This window comes from Quercus suber, unplaced genomic scaffold (genome assembly GCF_002906115.3).
Source record: "Quercus suber isolate HL8 unplaced genomic scaffold, Cork oak 2.0 scaffold_408, whole genome shotgun sequence".
NCBI classification, from domain to species: domain Eukaryota; kingdom Viridiplantae; phylum Streptophyta; class Magnoliopsida; order Fagales; family Fagaceae; genus Quercus; species Quercus suber.
The window spans coordinates 58354-77263 of NW_027069859.1; the positions used below are offsets into that span (position 1 = coordinate 58354).

The window sequence follows — 18910 nt, forward strand, 5'->3', positions numbered from 1 at the left end:
CCTGTGTTACCCTCAGCCATGGCCCTTACGGCTTGTCATTTGCATTCATCCGTTCAGTACGACGAAGCCCCACCAGGTAATCGTTTTCATCATGGGTCACCATGCCACAAAGATAGCAAAATGTTGGCATTTGCTCGTACTTGAAGTCAACCCAAAACTGACTCAGTTCTCCCAGTCAAACCTTCCGACCTCTGCACAGAGGATGCAAAATGTCTATCATCACCTTTATTCGCATGAAACTTCCAAGACAAAAACCCTTTTCATTCACATCTACACATTCCACCGACCCAATGGTGGTCCCAATAATGCTATAACCCACCTCCTTGGGTTGGTACGTGGTTGGGATATCGTGGATTTGGATCCATAGTGTCATCTTGTCGAACTTAATCTTACTCACCGCCTCCCCTGTTTTCAATTTGTGCAAGGCAAGGAGGTATTTGTCAAAGGACCAAGGGCCTTGGAGTAGGACTTTGTCTGCATCATCCTCATTCTGGAAAAGAAAGAGTGCCTTGTTATCTCCTAAGACACTCACCTCGAAGTTCTGGTTCGTTTTCCAAATCGATCTCATAACCCGCGCCACCGACTCCAGATTAACTCGTCGTTTCGTGAAAAACTTCCCGGCCAACACTCTGTTACTTTCTATCATTGGAGCACCTAAAACAATCTTTGCTCCCTCCCTCTCTGATAGCTTTAAACCGGCACATTTATTCAAGATATCATCCATGGCTTCTTTATCATGAAGGGTGAACCAATCATTTCTACCGTGACGATGAGAGAACTATTCGTACAGAGATGAAAAAAGTGTCACCTCTGGGGCTCCAGAGAGAACCAAGAGAGAAAAAGTTTTTTCAACTGATAAATGGCCACTTTAAAGTGACACTTATAGTAAAAATTTAAAATAAAAGAAAAAATTGATGGAAGAAAAAAACCAAGAGAGGAAAAAGGCCACCTCATTATATTGGGCTTTGTAGCTCTAATTAAATCCTGGTTGTTTATTTATTTATTTTTTGACATCAAAGATGGTAGCTAATGGCTATACTCATCCAAGGTGGATGGGGCTGTGCCCCTTTGCAAAGGGTGTTTATTTATTTGGCTAAAATATCCAACCGGTTATTAGGAAGGATTTTTGTTATATTTTATCTCTACGGTATGGCTTTGGCCCCAAAAATATTTATTTATTTTCTTATCAGAAAATTAAATGAAAATACTCTCTTCGTAGATCTACATCAAGGAAATCATTTAAAAGTTAAAACTCTACTCATGTTGTCGTAATCATTCTCTGCTACTAAATTTATATATTGAAAAAAAAATATATATAACCTTCGGTTTTGCCAGTAATTTAACGACATAATAGCATTCAGCCCTATTTGTACCCAGAGATTTTTTTTTTTTTTTTGGGTGTGTGTGTGTGGAGAATCTTGTATCCAGTTTAATTCCTCTATTTTACACTTAAAAAGAAGTTTCTGTTTTAACTTTTGTTATGTGAAACTTTGTCATCAGAGTTATATCAACCCAAATCCATAAGTGGACAAAGGCCAATTGTATACTATTTTTTTTTTCTTGTGTTTTGGGGCTAAAGTGTTACAATTGTATATGTAGTAGTCCCTACATTTAGTGATACTTGCTTTATGATTCCAATCCTTTTTATATATATACACACTATTTATTGCACACTTTGTATATATCTCCTGTGAAATCATATTTTCAAAACACATTTTCAAATAAAATAATGAAATCGTGAAATTCTGTTTTGAAATCATGATTTAAAAATATTAACTAAAATTGTATTTTCAAAAAAAAAAAAAAAAAAGCTTATATGGTAGTATATGTATAGTGAATGTACAATAACTAGTGTATGATAATCATTACTTTATATATATATATATATATACACACACACATATTCAGAGAGAGATCTTCCTGTGTACAGTTTAATCCCTAAATACAATATAATGCACATTATTCAGTCTTTTTTTTAGTCACTAAGTTTTTTTATCTACTAGTATTTACTAGTGCTACGTCTTTTGACAGGCATGCTATTGTTGAGGAATTGGCAAGTCTGGGGCTACCGTACATACATGCTCTTGAAGTGAGACCTAACTTTTTTTTTTTTTTTTTGATACAAAGCCTAAACATGAAAACAGGCAGAGAAAAGATGAAGAACAGAAAAGAAGCAGAGAAGACAGGAAACTGAGGCACTATCTAATACATTCAGATTGGACAATTTCCTGCACAACCATAGGAAGAACTCCTATCCATACCTGCGAGACTTCATTTCTTCTTGCCAATTGAGCTAACTCATGAGCACTTCTATTGCAATCCCGATTCACATGATTGACCTTCCAGCTAATAAAAGAGTTCAGCAAGGTAAGGATGCCTTGAAACAGATGGCCAATACTGCCGTCAATGAACTTCCCATTAATACTACTAACAACAAATAAAGCATCCGATTCCACAATAATCTAGGATAGCATCATACTTTGGGCAAGCAAAATTCCAGATTCCACAGCAAGAGCTTCCACCTTTGAAACTGAAAACTACCTTGCAAGTATTTGCCACAAGCCGCAATAACTACACCACGCGAATCACGAATGATAGCACCAACACTAGAGTTTCGACTATCCACAGATGTCGCCCCATCAACGTTGATTTTAAAAACTCCCGGCGGTGGAGGAGTCCACCTATTATTCTTCTTTGCTGGGTTTATGTTCAAAATCGCTAAAGCACCTTTATAATCTTGTAGATAATTTTTAGCGAACCCCAAATCTGATCCGGCATTTGGCACTTAGCTTCAAAGGCTACTTGATTCCTATTATACCAAACAGCCCAAGCAACCCCAAAGAAAGTCTCCAAATCATAATTGGTACCATTCCTCAATACATCTAGAGCTACATCAGAGATGTCAAGAAGCCCCTGCCAGCATTGCACAGAACTTGCTTCCCACATATCCCAAACTCTTCTAGCCACTTCACAATCAATAATAGAATGAAAAATAGTCTCTGACTTAACTCCACAGCAAGGGCATAAATCACAAGTCTTAATGCCTCTTTTCTGCAAATTCATCATTGTTGGAAGGGCATCAATGCAAGCCCTCCAAGCAAAGATTTTGATCTTTGATGGAATTTGTAAGTGCCATAACTTCCTCCATAATAGCTCCCTTGGATCCTTATAAGAACATTCTCCTTCCTCGGATGATTCAACAAAATTAAGTGCAATATAGTATGCACTTTTGACTGTGAAAACACCCCTATTGTTTCCAACCCAAATAATTTTATCCTCCGAAAGATTATAGCTAATAGGGATATTAAGAATCAAACTTGCTTTAAAAGGCAAGAAAAGAGACTTCATAAGATCTACTTTCCATCTTCTAGAATCATAATCAATAAGAGTTGAGACCATGGGAAAATTATCAAAATTTTGGGAGGAGGAGAAACAACCTTATACGTCGTAGGAGTGGGCAGCCATTTGTCTTCCCAAATATGAATCAATCTTCCGTTACCAACTCTCCAACGCGTTCCTCTCTTCACAACTTCAAGCCCCTGCCTTATGCTTCTCCAAGTAAAAGATGGGCTAGACCCCAAACTAGCATTAAAAACATCACCATGGGGATAGTATTTAGCTCTATATATTCGAGCTACTAATGAGTTTGGATTCTCAAGGAGCCTCCAACCTTGCTTTGCAAGCATGGCAAGATTGAACGCTTGGAGATTTCTGAAGCCCATCCCACCTTTAAGCTTAGAAAAACATAACTTCCTCTAGCTCACCCAAGCAATCTTAGACTCTTGACCCCGCTGGCCCCACCAAAACTTCCTCATCATGCCTTCAATCTCATCACACAGCCCTTTAGGAAGCTGAAAACAGCTCATTGTGTACGTAGGAATGGCTTAGGCCACCGCCTTGATTAGGATCTCCCTACCACCAATGGAAAGAATTTTTTCCTTCCACCCAGACAGTTTCCTTGCAACGCTATCTTTGATCTCTACAAATACGTCCATCTTTGATTTCCCGATGATGGAGGGAAGACCAAGATACTTACTATGCCGAGAATCTTGCATTGGCCCAAGAATATCCAATGTCTCAATTTTCAGCTCCTCGGGAGTATTAGCACTAAAGAAAACCGAAGATTTGTTTGTGTTGACTTTTTGTCCCGAAGCAGCCTCATACAGCCGGAGAATATCAATTAGATGTTGGCATTCCTGGCTGCTGACCTTACAGAAAAGCAAGCTGTTATCCGCGAAAAAGAGATGTGATATCATGGGGCTGCCCCTGCAGATTGAAAGCCCATTCATAGCTTGACTTCTAATAGCCTTGTTAATGAGCGAAGAGAAGCCATCTACACATAAAAGAAACAGATAAGATGAAAGAGGATCTCCTTGACGGAGACCTCTTGAAGGCATAATATTACCATGAGCAACCCCATTTATAAGTACAGAATAGGAGACAGTTGTTATAATCTCATTATCAAACCAATCCACCTTTCATGGAAACCTAATTTTCTCATAACTTGCTCAATGAAGCCCCATTCCACCCTATCATAAGCCTTACTCATGTCCAATTTTATTGCCATATAGCTATCCTTACCCTCTTTCTTGTGTTCTAAATAATGCATCATTTCGAAAGCAACAAGAACATTATCTGTTATAAGCCTCCCAGTAATAAAAGCACTCTGATTTTCAGTTATTATTTGGGGAAGGATCAACTTGAAACGGTTAGCCAAAACCTTAGCAATAAATTTATAAATAACATTGCTAAGGCTAATAGGCCTAAAGTCCGTCATTTTAGAGGGATTGTTAATTTTAGGAACAAGAGTAATATAAGTTTTATTAATATCAGCCATGGACATATCAGAATTTAAAACATTAAGAACCATATTCACAACATCACTACCCACAATATCCCAGAATTTTTGATAAAACCCAGCAGACATACCATCTGGGCCAGGGGATTTGGTTGGGTGCATCTGCTTTAAGGCTGCTTCAACTTCTTTCTTAGTGAATTACTCAATGAGATTCTGATTCATTTCGACAGACACCTTAGGTTCCATAGTGTCAATAACTTCCAGAATTCTATTTGGATGAGATGTTGTATACAACTTCTCAAAATAAGACACAGCAACTTCAGCCACGCCCAAAGTAGATTCTCTCTAGACCCCCGAATCATCCAAGAGTCTGGATATTTTCTTTTTCCTCCCTGAAGCCTTTGAATGGAAGTATTTTGTATTACGATCTCCAAGACCCATCCATTGAACTTTTGATCTTTGCTGTTTTAGGTCACAATCTGAATGACCCCTTGTGATTAACCCTAATTAATTAATTAATTACCAAGTTATTAATAATCAATTTAACATGCAAATACGTGGAAGCACAAAAAATCACCAAATACTAAATATGCAGCGGAAAAATTAAATGACACGGTGATTTGTTTACGAATGGGGAAAACCCTAACGGCAAAAACCCACCGGTGATTTTCAAGTCACCACTCCCGAAACTCCACTATTATCAAATCAAGCGGTTACAAGAAAGGAATCCCAAGTACCTTACCAACCTACAGTTGAACCCTTACCCCAATACCCAATTGGACTTGATCTGTAGTGACAGTTTCCACCTTTGATGCACGGCTCCCAAGTACGTGACTAACCAATGCGCGGATCCAAGTACGCGACTTCAGAACACCAACTTGAGGAAGAATGGTTGGCTGCAAAGTTCTTCAGTTCATCCACGTGATGAATAGCAGGAAGATGCTTGGTCACAAAACCCTATGGTGCAAATACACAGCAACTTCTTGATGGAAGATGAACTAGGTCAAGAACCTTGTCTGTTGAGCACAATTTGCATAAACAGAGATTGCTTAATGATAATACAACTTGTGTCTACCAAAACGGCTCTTAAAATAATCCTTTTATATGTTTAGGGTTAGAAGAAAAGAAAGCCCAAAAACATATTCACGGATCCCAAGAAAATCAGATTGGAATTCTGACTTTTTAATTCTCGACAGATAGCAGGTGTCGAGGTAGCTATCGAGAGGTGTCGAGCTTTAAAAATTCTGCACTTCAACTTGCTTTCTCTTGGACAGACTTGATGACTTCAACACTTGAGCTTGAAACATTGTTTCTTGAAGTATTAAAAACACCTAGAACTACCCAATTACAAGCAGAGTGCGTTTTGTCAAAGGATTAGCCAATTTACATAACTAAGTGACATATGTTCTTAAACAAGTTAAAACATATATGTCCTAACAATCACCCCCTTTGGCAATCCGTGACAAAACCACAACAAACAAATGAGCATATGAGAGAAGTCATAAATCACTCAACTCATATTCACTTGTTGAATACAATAAAATCTATCCTAACACAAACTCTTGAAAAACTTTGCAAGAAGAGAGCTTATGATAAGTAGACTTTGACAACCTGTATTTCTGAAACACTTTAAACAAAACTCATCAAGGCATCTTGTGTGAAACAGAAATAAATAGATTGCATACAAGTATAAAGAACATGTGTATAAAGATAGAAAAGAAACAACACATGAAGAGAGAGGTGAAAGAAACATACATCAACATATATAAGAGATAAGATAAGTACAATGTATGTAAAAATGGTCAAAGGACCTCATATACAAGACCAATGTATATCTAAGAGATAAGAAAAGAAAAAAATACATATAGCCTCACTACATCCCTCAAAAAAATGAAAACACTCCCCCTATCAAAAATGTCCTATACTAACTCTCCCCCTAAGATGACTACTCTCATAGCCCAAAACTACTCCCCCTTTTTGTCACGAGTGACAAAGGGTAGAGTGTCATGTAGACATCTCATCGGCAGAGCTAGCATCCCCATCATCATCATCATCATCATCCTCATCATCCTCAGAATCTGACGCTGCTGGAGTAGATGGTGAAGGAGTAGCCTCTGGAGCAAATCCACCCATGATCGCCTGCCGTCGTGCAATACGACCCACATGAACATTCACCTGATACAACTCAGCAGAGAGTGTATCAAGGCGAGTGTCCATGCGCTGTAGCTGCGCCATGATATCACCAAGGGATACATCGCTCGAAGAGGAAGAAGGAGCAGATGTAGATGGAGCTGATCTGGATGGTGCTGAACGGGAGGGAGGAGTGGCACCAGGCTGTCTCGACCTGAACTGCGCCTCACTACGTTTTACAGTAGCGGCATCTATGGCAGATATGTGTGTGAAGTGGTCGGACACAGGAAAGGGAACAGAAAAATGGCGTAGAATCCGCGTGATAGCAGAAGGAAAGATGAGCTTATCACGGGACGCCGAGTCAAGATAGACCTCTATGATAGAGCGGATGAAGTGAGAAGGGAAGTCTATAGTAAGATGCTCAAGCAGGGAAAGCAAAAATCGAGCACGAGGCTCAGTGATAGAGTTATAATGAGAAAGAGGATGGAGAACAAAAGTCATCACCATGTTAATGAATCTAGGACCTTTAGCAAAAGGCCTACATGATGTGAACTGATGCTCACCCCAATCAGCAGGGCGCTCACAAAAAGCAGAGATGAGCTCATCTTTGGACACAGTCCTCAGACGCTCACAAGAGGGGTAATCTGGAAACTCTATCCTAGGTACTCTAAGCACATCCGCAACAAGTTGCGGTGTGACAGGAATGCGCATACCTCGAACGCGAGTAACAAAATGAGGTACTGAAAGATCAATCCCGTGCATGTTGGAGTAGAACTCCTGTATCAGCACGAGAGGGCAAGTGACCGGGATGTCACACAGTGACCCCCATCCCCTACTGTTAATGACAGAGGGAAGGTCAGTATCGGCGAAGTCCGCCAGAATAACTTGGCGTTCCGAATGAACACCTCGTTTAGAAAAGTTCTCCGAAAATGCCTTATGAGCATCTCCATCACGGAACCGAATGTTAAAGGGAGTAGTATCTGAAGAAGTAGAAGCTCCAGAACGCAGAGGGTTCCGAGCAGGAGTAGATTTACGTTTGGGTGCCATAGACACGACTAACGTAAAAGAATGAGAAAAAGATAGAGAGGGAGACAATCAGAAAAGTCCCAACACAGTTCAAATATATCAAATATGTTGAACAACAAGTACGTATGCATGGGAATGCATGAGCATGTGACATGCAAAGGAAAAAAAATTATGGGCTCAGCCCAATCCAATCCTAGCAGCACACAAACATAAAGCACACATCTAAATGCATGTAAATATCATTATAATGCAAATGAAATGCAATGTATGACATTTTGAAATCATCTAAGTACAAACCCAACCCAAAATTTGAATAAAAACTCAACAATTTTGAAAAACCCCAAATTTTTATGAAAAATCCCAAAAACTAGGTTTTCAAACATGAAATGCATGAAAAAGGAAGGGAAAAGTGATCTTACCAAGAGATTGAAGCAAGGAATGAGCAAGATCCAAGTGGGGTTGAAGATTGAGTGAGAAAATCAAGTCTGGAAGATGAAAAGCCACGGACAGATCGAGTGAGATCGAGAGAAATGAGTAAAAAATCGCGATCTGCTCTTAAATAGGCACCTCAGTAATTCTCGACAGCTGAGGTGTCGAGAGGTATCGAGGAAGCTGTCGAGGAAGGTATCGAGGAAAATGCCTTCGACAGATGCAGGTATCGAGAGGTATCGAGGATCAAGGCCAAATGCAGAATCAAGAAGCTCGATCGATCGACAAGGTATCGAGAAGCTGTCGAGAGGACAGAAGAAATCTCGATCGATCCACAAGGTATCGAGACAGGTGTCGAGAAAGAAGACTCAAACAGCATAAGTGAATCTCGATCGATCCATCAGGTGTCGAGAATCTATCGAGGGGACAGAGACTTTCTCGATCGATCCATCAGGTGTCGAAGAGGTGTCGAGATTGCGATAAGAAACAACTTGAGAAGCTCGACAGATGACAGGTATCGAGGAGGTGTCGAGGGAGGTGTCGAGCCAGCAGTAAAAACCAGTTTTTCGAGAAAGGAAAAACACAGACATGAATGCAATCCAACACACATCTCAACCAAAGATCCACTCAACATATAAACCTCTCAAAAACATCTCTCAACAAGAAAATAAGCACAAGGATCATGCAAAACACACACACACACTAAACAAGTCTAACCAATTTTATATTTCAAAAACAAGTTATGACAGTTTAGTGAGCATACATTAGCACATGTAAAACCTTTGTGATGGCCAAATCACATTGTACCTGCACATGTATCAAAAGTAGCAAAGAATATTGCGTGTTGTGTGTGAAAAACATCGCAAGATTGCATATGTGTATAGATGTTATGACGATCTGAGATATGAGTAAATAACTTTTAACTCACACACAATCATAACTGTTTGATGGGGACTATCACCTTCAAGGTACATCCTATGACTTCCACATCTCCTAGAAAACACGCTTGCAATCATGTTTAAAGCATTTTTTATCTTTTTGCTTTTTATTTTCTTTGCATATTTTCTTTTATTTTTGCCTATCATACATGGGTATATAAAAGAGAGAAAAGAAATACCCAAGATGTTAAGCATAGACATTGCACTTTTGCTATGCCAAAGCATACGGATGTCTTTGACACTGCACTTTTGCTATGCCGAAGCATACAGGTGTCTATGACACTGCACTTTTGCTATGCCGAAGCATACAGGTGTCATTACAATGATTGGCGGGCAACAGTGGTGAGATGGTCATTTATGCCTTTCTCTTAGGATTTTCTAGTCCTACCCGTCAAAAAGAGTGATATGAGTGTTAAGTTTTAAGAGATAACCTAATCTTACTCATCACAAACAAGAGCCACAAAGCTCACCTGCTTAGTTGTGCATAGAGATGCTCATCTAAGCTACAAGAGATACAAAGTTTAGAAAACTTTGTTTCATTGGCCATCCAAGGTACACAAGTACCAAAGTACATATAACACACACTGTTTTTGTATTTTTCAATTTTTTTTTATATTAAAAACAAAATAAGCAAAATGAAAATAAACAAACAAAAACATGTTATCAAAGCAAAGCAAAAACTAGACTGACTCAGCAGAAATGAATAGACACACAAGCAATGCAACAAACAAGAAAAAAACAAGAAGGGAGAAGAAAGTAATGAAATCACTTGGAGTCCTTTTTCTTCCACTCCTTGGAAGAACCTTTCCTTTGATAAAATCCTTGAACAGGCGGTGAGGGGGAAGAATTTAAACCGTTCAAGTTCGAAAGGAACATGAGGGCTTTCAGAAGATCTCCAAGAGGAGCAAGAGAGGATTGAAGCTGATTTTGGCTTCCAGAAGCTATCATGCCATTGCTCTGTTGAGTGGCTAACCACTTATAGCAATTTGGTCGAGTGTGACCGGCAGCTCCACAATAATGACAGAGATGCTGCTTCTTTTGTTTAGGCTTTTGAGAGTTAGCCTTCTTAGCCCTAGGGTTTTAGCATCTTTCTTGTCTAGCTTAGGGGTGCTCCTAAGACAGATTTTCCCTTGTCTAAGTTCTCACTAGCTAATTCAGTTTTAACATCAATGTTCTCAATTTCAATGTTATTAGCAGGAGGAACAAAAACAGTATTGCTAGTAGAAGCAGAATTAGAGAAAGAAATACCATACCCCAAACCAGTTCGATCCGAAGTAGGTTTCTGATTGCTAAGCATCTCATCAAGCTTTGCACTTGAGGTCCTCTCCAGTTGAGCTCTGATTTGAAACAGCTCCGCTTCAAGCTTCTTAGTCTTTTCAGCCAAAAAGTTGTTCTCAAATCTCAGTGCTCCAATAGTTTGATTCGCCTCATCAAACTTCATGGACAACTCTTCACGATCGAGTTCCACATCACTGAGCTTCTTGGTGGCCAGCCTATATAATTTCTCATGCTTTTCAGAGAGCTTGTAAAGCTTCTCATAGGCTGAATGGATATCATCTTGATCATCCATCTTCTCAAATTTGGACTCCACCAATTCTTCTTCTTCATCCACTTCTTCAACAATCCCTTCAGTAGGATTGACTGTGGCAGTGAAGGCATTTAAAACTCTGTCATCTTCATTATCAGAATCATCTTCAGGCTCAGTGTCACTTAGGGTTACAGCAAGGGCCTTGCTTTTCCCAATGCTCTTCAGATATGTAGGACACTCATGTTTCATGTGTCCGAACCCATGACACCCAAAGCATTTTGGTCCTGCGGGAACAGTATACTGACCGCCCTCCTTAGTATCCTTCTTCCCTTTGTCTTGGCTTTTGAACTGAGAAGAACTGAACTGCCTGCGATCCTTGTCGAAGCTCCTTCCATTGGCATTCTTCATGAACTTTTTGAACTGCCGAGTGATGTAGGCATCTTGGAATCTTCATCATCAGAAGACTCATCTGTATTACTGCTCTTCGCCTTCAAGGCCATGCTTTTGCCTTTGTTGGACTTGCCAATCCTGGATAACCCTATCTCATAGGTCTGCAAGTTTCCAACCAGCTCAGTCAAAGGAATCTTGTCTATATCCTTTGATTCCTCAATTGCTGTAATCTTAGCATGAAATCTCTCAGGTAGAGATCTGAGCACCTTCCTTACAATCTTGGGTTCAGGGATGGTTTCCCCAAGATTGAAGGCTGAGTTCACTATGTCCTTGAGCTTAGCATAGAACTCATCAAACGACTCATCCTCCTCCATCTTAATTTCCTCAAAGCTTGTAGTGAGCCTCTGAAGCTTTGAGTCTTTGACAGCCTTTGTGCCTTCATAGGTTGTCTGGAGGATGGTCCAAGCCTCCTTAACAGTTTCAGTTGAGGATATCTTCTTGAACTCCTCATTTGTGACTGCGCTAAAAAGGGCATTCAGCGCTCTGCTGTTGAAGTTGGCCGCCTTGATCTTAGCATCATCCCACTCGGCCGGTTGTTCTGTTGGCTTAGTCCAGCCAATCTCTACAGCTTGCCACACTTTTTATCTAAAGACTGCAAGAAAGCTCTCATGCGTAATTTCCAGTATGCATAGTTAGTGCCATCAAATAAAGGAGGTATGATTAAAGATTGTCCTCTATCCATGACAAACAGGGGTCAATGGATCAACACAGCAAAGATTAAACCCTAATCAGAGTGTGCCTGCTCTGATACCACTTGTTAGGTCACAATCTGAATGACCCCTTGTGATTAACCCTAATTAATTAATTAATTAGCCAAGTTATTAATTAATCAATTTAACATGCAAATACGTGGAAGCACAAACAAATCACCAAATACTAAATATGCAGCGGAAAAATTAAATGACACGGTGATTTGTTTACGAATGGGGAAAACCCTAACGGCAAAAACTCCACCGGGTGATTTTCAAGTCACCACTCCCGAAACTCCACTATTATCAAATCAAGCGGTTACAAGAAAGGAATCCCAAGTACCTTACCAACCTACAGTTGAACCCTTACCCTAATACCCAATTGGACTTGATCTGTAGTGACAGTCTCCACCTTTGATGCACGGCTCCCAAGTACGTGACTAACCAATGCGCGGATCCAAGTACGCGACTTCAGAACACCAACTTGAGGAAGAACGGTTGGATGCAAAGTTCTTCAGTTCATCCACGTGATGAATAGCAGGAAGATGTTTGGTTACAAAACCCTATGGTGCAAATACACAGCAACTTCTTGATGGAAGATGAACTAGGTCAAGAACCTTGTCTGTTGAGCACAATTTGCATAAACAGAGATTGCTCAATGATAATACAACTTGTGTCTACCAAAACGGCTCTTAAAATAATCCTTTTATATGTTTAGGGTTAGAAGAAAAGAAAGCCCAAAAACATATTCACGGATCCCAAGAAAATCATATTGGAATTCTGACTTTTTAATTCTCGACAGATAGCAGGTGTCGAGGTAGCTATCGAGAGGTGTCGAGCTTTAAAAACTTTGCACTTCAGCTTGCTTTTTCTTGGACAGACTTGATGACTTCAACACTTGACCTTGAAACATTGTTTCTTGAAGTATTAAAAACACCTAGAACTACCCAATTACAAGCAGAGTGCGTTTTGTCAAAGGATTAGCCAATTTACATAACTAAGTGACATATGTTCTTAAACAAGTTAAAACATATATGTCCTAACAGCTGCCACATTACTTCCTCACAATCCAGCAGCTCATTAATCTCTTTTTTGATTTTGTTTATCTCCCTGCCATTTCTTCCATTCTGATCCTTTAGGACCAAATCATTCAAAACATTTCTCTTCTTTTGAATCTGCCTTGGAACATTGCCAAAAACTGCTTTATTCCATTTTGAAAGATCATCCACGCACCTTTTGAGACCAGCCACTATATCACATGGATTATCAGCTCTCACACTTCCAGTCCAAGCTTCCTTAATAATATCTCTACATTCATCTCTTCTAGTCCACATAGCTTCAAATTGGAATCTCCTCTGGGGTTTATTCAAGGCAAAGGAATCAGATATTAATAGTGCAGCATGGAAGTGAGACCCAACTCAATGAATGTTTACATGAGTGGAAGATGAAGGGATTTTGGAATTTTGGAGTCGCTGGTTCAGTCAATGACGTAATATCTCGAGCCCAACGAGAGGAGCTAATGAGCAGTCTCCTCTATCTTTTACGGCAAACTCAACATCCTTGTAATTTTAAGTCCTTAATTTATTTCCTGTACATTGCATGGCATTTTAGAGCATATATCCTACATTCTTTTCTGTATTAAATCTTTGACTTCCAATAATTAACTTAAAAAAGAATTTTCATTTGAAGATGCATCTTGAAATTAGCAGCGGCTCTTGGAATTTTTTATTGGCTTAAAAAACTTAAATTATACAAAATCTAAAAAAAAATGAAAAAAAAAACTTTATATATTGACAAAAACACAAACACACAAATATGTAAAGTTTTACAATTTACTTTTATGAATTTTCTTAATTTGAAATTGTGGTATGATAGTCTTATTATTAATGCTGCAAACTACACCTTTTTCAAAATTTTAGTTTAATAAATTTTTCCTAGGCTTTTTCTTTTTGTTTTTAAGAGCCTAATATATTTTTAAGGAGGCCAAAGTTTAAGGATAAAGTTTGGTTATAAACATAGTTGTAGCCTAAGGCTATAACTCTTACTAAAAAAATTAATATGACTATATATTTTGAAAATCTAACTGTTGAATTGTATTTTCTTTATATTCTTAAAACACGTGTCAAATTTCATTCTAATAAATGTTATTTATTATTCAATCCATAAAGTTATTTTTCATATATAATTTTAGATTATACAAATCTCAAAATTTAAATATTTGATTAATGACATAGTTATTGATATTTAATTTTCTTAAAATTTTGCAAATATAAAGATTTAAGAAGAAAATGTAATCTAACTGTAGATTTGGCAAAAATTCACAGCCTATAAGAAAAAAAATTTTGGGTGGAGTTATAGATTTTGTCTATGACCAAATTTGTTGTCAAATTTTGTCCAAAATTTAATTAAGTTGGGCCTAAAAATATTTAGGGTGATCACAAATTTTTTTTTAGAGTAAAAAATTGTAAAATTAAAAAAATTATATATAAAAATTAACTTTTTTTTTTCCAGGTCAGAGTGGTCACAGTTGACGACCACCCCGTCCTCAATGTGGAGACCCCAGAGTTGAAACAATTATAATGGCATTGGAATTTTACTTGTCTAGAGCCACTTCATTTGTGCTTTTATAGTGATCATTCAATTTGTAGTTAATGCTATCTTGTTTTAGATTAACAATGTGGGAACGAACATATCGAAACCAACGTCGGAGTACACAGCTGAAGATTTCTCATTTCTAATGTCTACCAATTTTGAATCTGCTTATCACTATAGTTAATGCTATCTTGTTTTAGATTAACAATGTGGGAACGAACATATCGAAACCAACGTCGGAGTACACAGCTGAAGATTTCTCATTTCTAATGTCTACCAATTTTGAATCTGCTTATCACTCTAGCCAACTTGCTTATCCTCTTCTGAAAGCTTCGGGAGCAGGAAGCATTGTTTTCGTTTCTTCAGTTGCTGGTGTAGTTTCCTTAAATATTGGACTATCTATATATAGTTCAACTAAAGGTAATTTCTTTGTACTATTTGATTTTTTTTTTTTTTTGGTAAGCTTACGTTATAAATTTTAGCATATAATGTATATAATGTTGTACACATTTGTTTAGTTTACAATGTATAGTGTACATGAATAATGAATGTAAAATCATAATTTTCCTAAATGATGAGATTGACTTTTGTCTAATTTTCATTTGAAGGAGCGATGAATCAACTCGCAAAAAATTTGGCGTGTGAATGGGCAAAGGACAACATTAGGATTAACTCTGTTGCACCATGGTATATCAAAACCCCCCTAGTTGATACAACGGTAAGATTCCTCTTTCCTTGCATGTGATCGATTGTGCTTGAAGATCGTTAAAATCTGGTCATTTTTGAATGTCTTAGGGAGATATACATGGAGTTTTCAGGTGAGGTCATGATGTTACGTCTTTGGACATCATCTTACTAAAACGCCTTAGTCTATAGGATTGACACTAACTATGTTATACTCCAATAATTAGGACATAATTAATCATTCACCCTTATGACTTATATTCAATTGAAGAAGAATAAATCATTCATACTCACAGTTGCAGAAAAGATGGACATTTTTTACCTTTCAGAATTAGTATTAATGCTATTTGCTCTTCAATTAAGGACATGTTCAGTACATGAGGATTCAGACTAATCGGGAGATTAAGACATTAGACACCTTTACTGGAATGCACTCTTTTTTTTTTCTTTGAAATCCAAGATAGAAAATACTTTATTGATGAAATAAAAACTCTATAGCAGAATACATCTTTGGTCATGCAACACCAGACCACGAAAATTAACCAATTACATTTAATTTTGGAAAAGACAGCCCCATTCATGTCTCTGTGCAGCGCCTATCTCTGTGAATTGCATAATCTGTGATACTCCTTTAGGTAACCAAGTGCCTCGCCAGGTATTCTTTTGGGGTGCCACTGAGTCCTCTCAAAATAAAATCTATTTCTTGCAGTCCATAACGCCCAACTCACCGTAGCCCACTTCTCCAATTCATCACACTCCAACTTGTCCACCAGTAGCCGAAATAAAGAAAAAATCAGTGGCTGCATTGGAGCATTTTTGGAGCTTCCCCCTACATAATGCCCATACGTTCCTGGCAAAAGGGCAGGTCCATAAGACATGTTCTGCTGTTTCTGAGTTCTGACAGCAGAAACCACACCCTGGCTCCACATGCAACTTCCTCCTATGTAGATTATCACGGGTTGGCACGCCATAAAACGTTCTTAACTTTGGGTGGTACTTTAAGGGACCATATTTTGTAACAAATAGGCCTATCCCTTGTTGCTGTGGAGTGTGGAATGCTCAACACAGTCTTGTTGCTTCAACCTTAGTGCTACTTGATAGGCAGATTTGACGCTGAAAACTTTTCCTTTATTCTCCTTCCAATTCAGCTTGTCTCTGCTTGCAACCCGTGCTAATGGTATGGCCATTATCTCCATCCGAGAAATGCACACTCTCAATATACAAACATTTGTACAAATGCTGATCGAATTTTTTCACGTGCTAAGAAATGTGAACAAGTTACTGAATTTAACCCCACCATTCTAATATCTTGGCTCCTTCAGAGGGGTCATTTTCCTTGTTAAATGCCAACCTAAAACTGAAAAAAAAAAAAAAAAAATTTAAGTTCATGAATCATGATTACCATAACAAAATTATATTCTCTTTTGTAGTATCTATGCAATGAAAAATTTTTGGAGGCTGTTATCTCTCAAACCCCTCTTGGACGTATTGGACAGCCAAAGGAGGTTTCTTCCTTGGTGGCATTCCTTTGCCTTCCAGTATTTTCTTACATAACTGGTCAGACTATTTGTGTTGATGGAGGGTTTGCTGTGAATGACTTCAGCTTCCCATGAGCAACAGAAAATGATGTTCAGACACACCTCATTGGAATATGTTTTGGTGTACTGCATCAAGGCATGTTTGTAAACCCATGAATAAATGCACGACTACAAACTATTGTTAAGCAAAGAAATAAATTAATATAGTTAACTAATTGTGTTCATAATTGGGAAAAAAAGGGGAATGTAGTAATTAAGTGGGATGCACAAACTTTTCTCTCCTTGGCATTTTCTTAAATTATTGCGTGGTATTTCCATCTAAATTCTTATCTTGTATTCTTAAATTTATAAATACAAGCATATATGTTCCAAGAGCCTGAGTGACAATTTACTAATATTTTTATTTGGTATCAGTCATTTGGTCCTCATGGCTTCCAACTCTTCCTCCTCTTTTTTATCCATTATTAGCCCACCTAAAACCTTTTTAAGTCAATATCGTATTGGATGTCATTTTGGTTTGGCCAAAAAAAAAATTCATTACCAATTAATAGTAGTGCACCTTTATGGGGTTATTGATCTTTATATATGTGTGTGTGTGTTAATGACAAGAAAAATCTCACAGGTGGTTTGAAGGTCACCACGCATAAAGAATCGACTATAAAAATCGAGATTACAAAGTACAAGGAATACTCAATTTCCCTGTAATCTTATCCAAATACAATTATAACTTGGTTGGACTACTCTTCCAAGTGAACCTCCAATTAGTGGCTAATTTCACACAATCAACCCTTCTTGATTGTTGAAGTTGTCATTTGCATCATTATGTGTTGTTCTTGAGTAAATTACAGATTCTATGCATGTTTAGGAATATTTTTGGATTTTTTAGTTTAAATTTGAAGTATTTTATTTTTTTTAATAAAAAACTTGAGTCATAAATTAAAAGATGTGTTAATCAAATTGAATGTTGAAAAGTTTTTGTTAGGTTCTAAAGATTTAAGATTAAATGTTTAGATTCCTCTTTTGTGTATGTTGGAAAACCGAGAACAAAAACATGTCTAGATTAGGTGTTAGACATTGCTCTAGATTGTACAAATCAAGATTGAAGAATATTCAAGCTGCAGAAAGGAGAGTTCAAGTTCAGTAAAGCTCGATCGATCGAAAGTTAGATTCAACTGATTGAAAACCGCAATAAATCAAATTCTGCAGAATTTATATCAAGCCCAAGCTCGCAAAAACATTTAGGATTTTCATCCAACACTTCTAGATATAAAAGGAAAACCCTAACTACATTTTGAAGACTGTTGGAAGACTTGTGAGTTACTACTGTGAGATCTGAGAAGTTCTGTAACCTTCTAACTTTATAAATAAGTGCTGGTGAAATTTAGTTGCTGCTACAAGATCAACAACGACTGTGATCTGAAACCTTTAAGTGGGATCTCAAAGTCATAAGCGTGGGAGCTTGTGTGCTGCAAATCCAAGAGAGAAGAGTCTGTGGAGTTGAAATTGCACATGGTCATGTTAGTAAGTACTGGAGATAGCATCAAGTTTAGGGTTAAATGTTTTGTAAACTTCAATTCTTTCTATTGGATTTCTTTATCTTAAGGATAGTTAGGTCAAATTCTCTCCAAGTTTTTACCTTGAAACGGTTGGTTTCATTGATTTTCCTAGGTAATCATATCATTGTCTTATTTATTGTTCTACACTGCATAATATGATATTTTGCTATTTAACCTAGATCTCATAATTAACCTAAGTAAACACTTGACTAATTCATTAGGTTAAACTAATCTGGTTTTAAGGGGTCTAAACAAACAAACAAACAGTTTTGTAATTGAGTTTATGTGATATGCTATGCACTCAATATCAAGGGTGCATACACAGGCCCAATAACCTATGTATGTAACTTCGTCCTTGGTACGCAGCCGATAACCTGTGTATGTAACTTCATCCTCGGTATGCAGCCTAAACCAGATTAGGCAGAATATATGTTTTAGTGATCAAACTTGCTTGATATCATGTTTTCCCATGTGATATATTGTTAGGACATATGTGATTAAATGTTAGGAACATATGTCACTAGTTTATGTAATTGACTAATCATTTGACAA

General features: G+C 37.7%; 1 pseudogene; it reads left to right on the forward strand.

Moving 5' to 3' along the window:
• LOC112038870 (tropinone reductase homolog At2g29170-like) overlaps nt 1-16991 on the forward strand; it is a 37809-nt pseudogene extending 20818 nt beyond the window's left edge.
• The last annotated feature ends 1919 nt before the right edge of the window (nt 16992-18910 follow it).